Consider the following 10,317-nt stretch of genomic DNA (forward strand, 5'->3'; position numbering starts at 1 on the left):
GTGTGTGTGTGTGTGTGTGTGTGTGTGTGTGTGTGTGTGTGTGTGTGGTTGAGCACATGCCACAGCACACTTGTGGTGGTTGTAAGCAGAAGCTAGAGAGAAGGCTGGGAATAGCAGGACCCATGTTCGTTTGAGAGAGGGTCTCACCATGTAGCTCTGGCTGTCCTGGAACTCGCTCACTCTGTGGACCAGGCTGCTCTCAAGATCACAGAGATCCACCTTCTTCCACCTCCCAAGTGCTCGGACTAAAGGTGTGTGCCACTGCATGTCCAACTTCCCCTTCTGTTTTTTAAAATTTATTACAATATATTCACTTTGTATCCCAGCTGTAGCCTCCTCCCTCCTCCCCGCCCAATCCTGCCCTCCCTCCCTCCCTCTTCTCCTCCCATGCCCCTCCTCTAGTCCACTGATAGGGGAGGTCCTCCTCCCCTTCTATCTGACCCTAGTCTATCAGGTCTCACCAGGCCTGTCTTCCTCTGTGGCTTGGTAAGGCTGCACCCACCTCAGGGGGAGGTGATCAAAGAGCCAGCCACTATTCCCCTTACTAGGAAACCCACTTGGAGACTGAGCTGCCATGGGCTACATCTGTATTGGGAATAAATGCATGCACTACCACACCTGCACTAGGGACTGAACTCGAGGCCTTGTACATCCACTGTCCTGAGTCCAGAGTGTGATTTCCCCAAAAAGATGAAGGCTATTAAGGCAGGCATGCAGGCATATGCCTGTAAACTTAGCACTTGGGAGCTTGGAAGTTGAGGCAGGGGATCAGGAGATTGAGAGTCTGAGAGCTGGAGATGAGCCTGGGCTATATATAGCAAGAACTTGTTTCAAAAAAAAATACTGAGGTAGTTACCTCTACGTTCTCATGAAAGATATACTTTGAATCCTTGGGAGAATTAATGGATATTGTTGTCCAGGTGTTATAACAAAAGCACATTTCAGGAGCTTAAAAAAATAAAATTGATTTATATTCATATATACTTTTAGTTTATTTTTTGATGTTTTGTTTATTTTTATTTTATGTGCATGACTGTTCTGCGTGCATGTAGGGCTGTGTTTGTTCTTGGTGTTTGCAGAAGGCAGAAGAGGGCATCAGATCTGCCAGAACTGGAGTTACAGATGGCTGTGCACCATCATGTGGGTGTTAGGAATTGAAATTTTGTTCTCTGCATGAGCAACCAGTGGTCTTAATTGCTGAGCCATCTCTCCAGCCACTCCTTATTTTACTTTTTAAATAAATATTTTTATTAGTTCTTTGAGAATTTCATACAATGTATTTTGACCACATGAATTTCCAATTCCTCCCAGATTCACTCCAACTTCCTGACTTCTTAGATCATTCATTTAAAAACTCCTATTGGTGGCACACGTCTTTAATCTTAGCGCTTGGGAAGCAGAGGCAGGAGCATCTCTGTGAGTTCGAGGTTGCCCTGGTCTACACAGTGAGATCTAGGACAGCCAGGTGGTTACACAAAGAAACTCTGTCTTGAAAAACCAGAGAAATAATAAACAAACAAACAAACAAACCTCCAATTTTTGTTCCATACATTTCTGGGTGTAGGACCATCCATCATAGCCAGCCCATCAGAAATTACACCCTAAAACAATGAACTCTGTGGGCTGGAGAGATGGCTAAGCAGTTTAAAGCACTTGTTGTTCTTGCAGAGGACCCAGGTTCAATTCCCAGCACCCACATGGTAGCTCACAACTGTTTGTAACTCCAGTTCCAGGGGGTCTGATGCCCTTTTCAGATTTCTGTGGGCACCAGGCACACATGTGGTCCACATACAAACACACAACAAACACATCCATACACATTAAATAAATAAATAAATAAATAAATAAATCAAAACAAAACAACAACTCACCTCTCCCTCACTATGAGGTCACCACTGTAAATGGCCTCTCAGTTAGCGGTGGGGGCTTGGGAACCCATTCCCACTCCATGCTAGAACGCCGGCTGAGATTGCTCTCACACAACTGTCCACTGTGGTTGTCTCCAAAAGTGGGCGATACCCTCTCTCTATGGCTGGTTCCTGAAGGTCGGCCTCGTTCATCTTGTTGCAATACTTTCCCTCTGCACAGAGGTAGCAGGAAATAAGTTTCTGACTTAAATATCTTGATCTGCAGGCAGCATTCAACATCCCCACTCCCTTCCTTGGAAGTGACATGTCCTATGCAAAGGGGCCAGAGCCATGGTCCCAGGATAGGCAGCCTTTGCCCAACAATCCTGTGGTTTCATGACAGGGACGGTATGTGAGGGGGTGACTCCTGACAGGTTTTCTTGGATAATCGTTAACTGCCTCTTTCATGGGAGCCATGAGGTTTATTAGTGAGGTTTTCATTGCTCTCCGCTGTGAGGTTTTTTCGTGCCAGCGTTTGATGAATGATTGTTTTCATGGCTGCCAAGAGCTGCTGAGTAAGAATGTAACTGCAGACATTCATTTCCTTGCTGTTTGTCCAACAACTCACTGTCTCCCAGCTGGAAAGCTCATTACTCATGAGCACTTCTTTCCCAGGTACAAGAACATAAAGATGTATTTATGGAGCACTGTTCAAGGGCAACAGCAGCAAGCTGTTGATCCAAAAAAAAAAAAAAAAAAAAAAAAAAGCTAGTCAAACGCCAAGTTTAAACACAGGGGATAAAAATGCAAATATTAAAGGGAACTTGAAGACATGTGCCAAACAGCCTCTCATGTTTCATATATGAATATGAATTGTGGATGCACAATTCATAGAACAGAGAATTTCACATAACAATTTGCACTTCAAGATCTAGAATTCCTGAGTTTTTGCAATATTCACAGAGCTGAGCAGCCATTGCCACCCTTCAGTTCCCGAACAATTTCACCCTCAAAAGAAACATCGCGTGTCTCGTCAGGAACTCCCATCTCCCTCTGCGCTCAAGTCCCTGGTTGCCACCCACGGACTTTGTCACCTCTTCTGTGTGTTTCAGGTAAGTGTGCGCGCACGGTAGCCTGTTTCCCCCACGTAGTGTATTCTTACTTTTCTTACTGTCATGACAAGAGCAGCTGAAGGGAAGGAGGGCTTACTTCAGCTCACACGCTGAGGAGCAGTCATCACGGAGGGAAGGCACCGCACCTGGAGACCCCGTGGTGGCAAGAGAGTTGAGATGGCTCGTCACACCCCCTAGGAAGCAGAGAGAGCTGCACGCTGGCTCACTTTCCGTTTCACTCAGTCTGGGACGCCAGCCCACGGCCTGGTACCATTCACTGTCAGGATGATGCTCTGCTCAGTTAAAATATATCCGGAACCTCCTTCGCGGACACACCCAGACATGATTTTCCATAGCGGTTCTCAAACCCCTCGAGATTACGTCAAGATGAACCACCCCACCTGGTTACGGTTTGTTTATGCACCGTGCAGGCAGCAGTGGTAGCTCGCTTATTTTTATAATGAATAACACTCCTGTGAATGGACGGGATATATTTTGCTTACTCATTATGTATTCCTTTAAAATATGTTCAAGTCTGGGCTCAGAAGAAAACTCAGTCGGTAAAGCGCCTGCCCAGCAAGCTCAAAGACGCAGGCTCGAGTCCCAGCACCGCACAAATCAGACGTCACACACTTGTAATCTTAGCGCTCAGTACCTGGGAAGGGAAGGCAGGTGTAACCCAAATTTTGGTTTCTTTGTGTGTTATGTAAACATGCTTTGGTTTTATCCCACGTGTGGGATTTTAGTTGGGCTACAGTTTGTTAATTGTCTCATGCGAGCGTGATTTTTGCCAGCTGGCAACGGCCCTCCACGCATGGAGAGGGTCCTGGTCTTGGACTCTGAGAGTATGAATACGAGGCTGAGACAGCGTGTGGCATTCGGTGTTGGCCTGTGGCGCTGAGCGGTTTGGAGAGACCAGAGACGGTGTGGCGGTTTGGAGCAGACACACGGAGAGACATGCTTTGGGGCACAGCGGCGTGGAGGAGCCTGGTAGTCGCGTGTGCGGTTGGCAGAGATTGGTACAGAGCCCTAAAAGAACCCCGTGACCCTAACTAGCCAGGAGAAGTAAAGGGGTCTGGTCTCCCTCTCCCCACTAAGGCTTTCTCTCTCCTTCTCAAGGCTGGGGTTGGCGGAATGGAGGTAGAGGCCTAAGCATTTCAAACAAAGGAGGATTTTGAAAAAGAACACTACGGGCAGGGGCATCGTCCTCCGCTACAGACTTGGCTAAAGATTCTACATTAAAAGTGTTCGGAGTCTGGAGAGACGGCTCAGAGGTTAAGAGCGCTGGCTGCTCTTCCAGGGGTCCTGAGTTCGATTCCCAGCACCCACACTGTGGCTCACAACCATTTATAGTGAGAGCTGGTGAAGAGCTTAAGATAGCCTAAATATAACTCCATTTTGAAATAAAGATCTTGACTGGGAACTGAATTCAGGTACCAGGAAATATCACAGAATGTACACCTGGCAGAAAACAAAGTTAACTCTCCTAGCAACAGCCTCCAGGAAATAAAACAGAATAAATGCTTCATAGAAAATAGAGACAAACTCCCTGGCAATAATCAATGGGAATCGGTTGAGAATCGGGTGGGAAAATTCTCCCCAATGTTTCAGATATGGTTTAGAAAAATAGCCACTGTGATTATATGCCTTAGCCATTGTGATTATGTGCCTCAGAAAAGGTCACCCCGCCCTGCTAAACTTCACCCCATTCTGTAACGCCAAGGCTTGTGCCCCCCTGCTTGCTGCCATGGAAACCCCCGGCTCACAGACTTTCCCTTTAAAAATCCTGTTCACTCAGAGCTCAGGGTCCCACTTCTCTACTGCTGCGTCAGTGAGACTTGGGTCCCGAGTTCGATCACTCTCGTAATAAAGCTCTCTTGCAATTGCATCGAGTCGTCTCCTGGTGGTCTCTGAGGGTCCCGTGAACCTGGCATAACACTGGTATACATGCAGGCAGAACACTGTATATAAAATAAAATAAAATAAAATAAAATAAAATAAAATAAAATAAAATAAAATAATAAATACTAAAAAAAAAGTGTTCAAAACTTGTGCCGGAATACACAGTATAGTTTGCCTTTGTGGCCGTTTCTGTGTCCACTTCTGTAGGACTGTCTGGACACACTTCACACTGTCGGGAGCCATCTCCACTGCCCACCTGCAGGGCTCTTTCCGTCTCAGAGGGGACGTTTTCATCAAGCAACTCACTTCCTCTCACACCATTCTACATCCTGTTCATGTGAGTTCAGCTGCTCCAGGAGCATCGCATGAGTGGAATCGATTTTTGTGACAGTTGTCCAGGTTTCTCCACTTGTTCCAGTCCCCATGCACACACATCTCCTCGAGACAGGCTCTCACTTAAGGCTGAAAGCTATGCTAGTGAACGCAATCTAGTTCTGTGTGTCTGTTTGTCTATCGACAGGCATCTGGGTTCTTCCACTTAGTGCTAGAGTGAAAAATGATGCCATGGACACGGGCATGCAAATATCTTCTTAGGCCCTGTTTTCAATTCTTGTAGGTATAGTATGCAATCAAAAGTGAAACTATTGGATTACATGATAATTCCATCTTTAAATTTCTGAAGAAGTGCTATTCTGTTTTCCACACAGACTGCACCACTTACATTCCCGTGACAATTGCACAAGGGCACCGATTTCTCTACAGCCTCACACGCTTAATATATATTCTTTTGGTTTTATGCCTTTTTAAATAGAGTCTGACTATGTAGTCCAGGCTAGCCCAACCCAGAATCCTTCCCTCTCAGAGTCACCAGTACTTAGATTACAGTCATGCACGACCAAGTTCAGGTACACACCCACTTTTGGGCAGCCACTGATTGCCTAGTATATCAGGTCTCTATACTTGGTATAAACTGGAGCTGCCCAGATGCTGAGTGTCACAGCTTTCAGGGAACCATGAGGGAAATGCAGGATGAAGGGCACCTCCAAGGGGTGGGACAGAGTTCTGCAAGCACAGAGAAGGAGGTGAGGGGCTACATGAGAGTTGTCATCAAGGGCTGAGCTATTTAACAGGGATGTGAAATGCAAATGGGCGGTGCTCAGCCACCAATCTTACTTTTGTATAATCACCCTCCCACACTTTAAAAAATTTGCATGAAAAATGTTATTGATTGGGGTGCAGAGGATGACTTAGTGGAGTCCGTTTTCTTTATTCACCTTTATATGGGCTTTGGGGTGTGTGTGTGTCAAACTCAGGCGGCCAGGCTTGTACCCTGACCCAGTGAGCCATCTCGACACCCGCCTTCCACATACAAAAGGGACTATCCCATAAAACCAATACAGTATTGTAAAAACGACCACGGAGTGCTTTCTTGGGAGTTAGTCTCTTGCCCTGTTCCATGATGGCGCTCTTGCATTGGGGATGTTAGTTACCGTGTCACTAAGGCACTCAAGAACCCCCCTGGAGAGCCGCTAAGGGAAAGGTACCAGAACCTTCTGCTAGTTTGACAGTATGACAGTGCCAGCACCAAGCTAGCAGCCACGTGGCCAGTGCTCACAAGGGCCAGGCTCGACCCAGCCTTGGATGCAGGGGAAGCCAAAATCCAGCTGCAGAGTCGTGAAAACCCACAAACTGCCCACTCAAACACCCCCAAACCCTCGAACCCTAGGATGGTGTGAGACAATGCATGTTGATTGTTAGTTAAGGAATTACGTTTCTTGTTTTGGAGGGGTCATGGTCCCATGTGACACAGTTGTGAATGACCTTGAACTTCTGATCCTCCTGCCACTATCTTCCCCCTCTATCCTGCTGCCTCTTCTTCTTGATGGGACCACAGGAGGGCGCCATCTCGCCCATTTTCCTTGGCGCTGGGGATTGAACCCAGAGCTTTGTTCATGCCAGGCAAGTATTCTGCCAGCCTAAGGCATTAAGTTTTAAAACAATTTGAACGATTATTGAGAAACATGTAAAAGATAAGGCGTATTCTGAAGATGACGAGAAAACCATGAAGGCAGGCATGGGAGACCTGGCCAGGAACTCGAATTTGAAGTGCAGAAACGCTTCGGAATCCCACACTTCTCAGGAAGAGTGGGCGAGAGCGCCCCCTGGTGGCGGAAGGCGTGCTTAGCCACTCCCCCTTTTTAGCTTGCAGGAAGCATGTCACCCTACAATTCCTCCAAAGGCCACACTGAGTTTTATGACTCAGTTATGTATGAACCTACTTCGATAGCGATGCAAAGACTACCTAGAATGTAAGCTAAGGTATTAAGTGTCCTCTTTGATAATGTTCTATTCTCAGCCTCTTGTTTGTTATCTGCAAGGCACAAAGCCAAGGCAATTCATGATGCTCAAGAGGGACCAGTAAGTAGAATTCAATTATAAAATGTCAGAGTTAGGCCTGGGGGGTCTATCAAAACGGCATAGAACTCGCCTAGCATGTGCCAGGCCCTGGGTTCCAGCACCAGTCCTGAAAAGAACTAAATAAAATCAGTTAACTGGCCCCAAGCTTGTCAGTGTCAGAAGAACAGGGCAAGACTGCTCATTGTTCTTGGCCATGACTGTTGTCCCATTCTGGTCTCTATAGCCTCCTCGTATCCTCTAATGTTTGTCCCAAATAACGTCTAGGAGTTTGGGAATCATGTCCCCCAATCGGAGAGTAGCTGGAGAAAAAAAAATAAAAAAAATAATAAAATAAAAATAAAATAAAATTCCACACTGCCACCGGTCACAGCCAGCTCAGGTCAGACCAGCAGGAGAGGTTGCAAAGAAAATGAGATTTGCCTTTGGAGAGAGTTACTGATGGTAGAATTCCAGGTAGTTAGGTCATTGAAATAAGTGTTTTGTGTGTGTGTGTGTGTTTTTTCTCTAAGGAGGAAGGGAATTAATTTTTTTCTTTGTGATGGGATCCTTCTATTTAGTCCAGCCTGACCAGTCATGCTAGGATTACAGGTCTGTTCTCCCATGCCTGGCTGGAGACAGAGGCAAGGAAAACTACCCCTTCTCTGTGCTCATACCTTTATTGGAGGAGTCAGCATGTATTCTGGCTGAGTCAGGTCAGCGTCTCCTATGGAACTAAGAGCTCATGGAGGGCGGAATGTGAGTGAGACATGCTTATTCCTGCCAGTTTCGATATCACCGTTTTAAGGGAAGAGATATTATATTGGGTCTTAGATCGGAAGATATGTGAACACCCCGAACTGGAAGACATGTGCCCAAGTGGCCAGATCACGGGAAGACCCTGGAAGGCATGAATCACTTGGGGAACATTTGTGCTCGAAGCTGGAGGCACTGAAGTCACTCCAGCCAGTTTCCCCAGCAGCCTCAGTCTAGGCAGAGGCTCCATTAAGCAAATGGGCAGCGATTTTGCATGTGCCAAAGTGTGGGGGTGGGCAAGCCCATGGAACCAAGCCAGATGGGCATCTACGCCACTGATGGGGTGTGTGAGGGATGAGTCCTGAAGGGGTGAGGTGAAGGAGTTGTGGGAAGAGTGGGAGTTAGTCAAAGGAAAGCTGTGTGGATGAAAAGGCACAGCAGTGGGAGACAAAGTGATATGCTGTGCACGTTCTGGATGGGTTGAGTACGCCAGGCCTCAGGGCCGTCCCTGGGCCACTGGCATTTTCTCAGTTCCGAGCAGAGGAATGGGTAAAGGTGTGTGTGCAGGAGGGAAGAGGTTGAACTGGGTCAGATGAGGGAGAAGTGGGGCCTCCAGAGGCTGCATGCATGAGAGACTAAGGAGGCCTCTGGGGACAGGCATCCAAAGGAGGAGGTGTGGACAGCAGACAGCATTAGTACTGTGTGTGGCATTCTAGGCTTCTGAACGTGATCTCCCCCCCCTCCCCGACAAGATAACGCAGGCTGGCCTTGAACTTGCTGTGTAACTGAGGATGACCTTAACTCCTGCCACCCCCCAAGTGCTGAGATGACAGGCATGTGTCACCATGCCTGGGGTTGGTGCTGGAGATCAAACCTAGTACTCTTCCAACTGAGCTACACCGTCAACCCTGGATTGCCAAGGGTTCTTATTTCTGGGCTGGGGGTAGTACTGGTAGAACTCAGAATAAAAATAAACATGGTAATGAGTCCTGAAGTGTGTGTGTGTGCGTGCACGTGTGTGTTTAGGCCAGAAGAGGGCACTAGATCTTGTGGACCTGTAGATGTAGGCACGTTTGAGACCCTCAGCTTATTATGTGGGTAGTGAACTCTGAACTCTGGCCCTCATGGTTTGTCCTCAAGTGCTCTTCACTGCAAGCCCTCTCTCTAGACCCTGTTAACATTTAAAAATTATTTATTTCATGTGTTTGAGTGTTTTGCCTGTATGTATGAACGCATGTAGGTGCCTCACGTGTGTACAATGCCTGTGGAAGTCAGAAGAGGGCACGTGATTTCCTGGACCTGGAATTACAGGAGGTCTGAGCCACGGGATAGATGCTGAGTACCAACCCCACATCCTCTGCAAGAGCAGCAAGTGCTAGTAACTGATGGGCCACCCCTCAGGGCCTGTCCTCAGCTAACATTTAAAAAACATTTAAAATGTGTGTGTAGTCTGTGTGTGTGTGTGTGTGTGTGTGTGCAGGTGTGCATGTGTCATGGTGCATAAGTAGAGGTCAGAGGTCAATTTTGGAGAGTTAATTCTCTTCCTCCATCAAAGTGCAGGCCTTTAATCCCAACTTTCAGGAAGCAGAGCCAGACTGGTCTACAGAGCAAGTTCCAGAGCAGCCATGGCTACACAGAGAAACCCCGTCTCAGAACAAACAAATTCCCAAAGGAAACAAAACAAAACAACAATAAAACCCACCAATCCCAACCCCTGCCCCAAACCCAAAAAACAAAACAAACCAAAGTGCTGGAAATTTCCATTCTTCAGCTCATTCTATCTTCACCCTGTGAAGTTGCTCCTGTTAGTTGGAAAAAGCAACTAACTCAAGCAAGGTGAAACTTTCTTGCCTAACTCAGGTTGGGCTTACAAAGCAGAACTTTGCAACCTCCCTACATTCTCAAGCACTTCATTTTGAGGTAACTATAAAGCTTTTTTTAAAAAATGATTTATTTATTACGTATACAGTATTCTGCCTGCATGTATGCCTATACACCAGAGGAGGGCACCCGATCTCATCATAGATGGTTGTGAGGCACCATGTGGCTGCTGGGACTTGAACTCTGGACCTCTGGAAGAGCACCCAGTGCTCTTACCCTCTGAGTCATCTCTCCAGCCCAACTGTAAAGTTATGTGCTGTTATAAGAGAAATAGCAAGAGACAGTGTGAGCATCAACTAAGGTGTACCTCTTGCAAGTCCCTTACCCTTCCACAGCATACCTGCCTTGTACCAGTGCTCTAGCTGCTGGAGACATTAGCCAACAGCTAACGGAGAGTTAAAGCGAGGAAGGAGGCAGATAGACAA

This window comes from Psammomys obesus, unplaced genomic scaffold (assembly GCF_907164565.1).
Source record: "Psammomys obesus unplaced genomic scaffold, mPsaObe1.curated_primary_1811, whole genome shotgun sequence".
NCBI classification, from domain to species: Eukaryota; Metazoa; Chordata; class Mammalia; order Rodentia; family Muridae; genus Psammomys; species Psammomys obesus.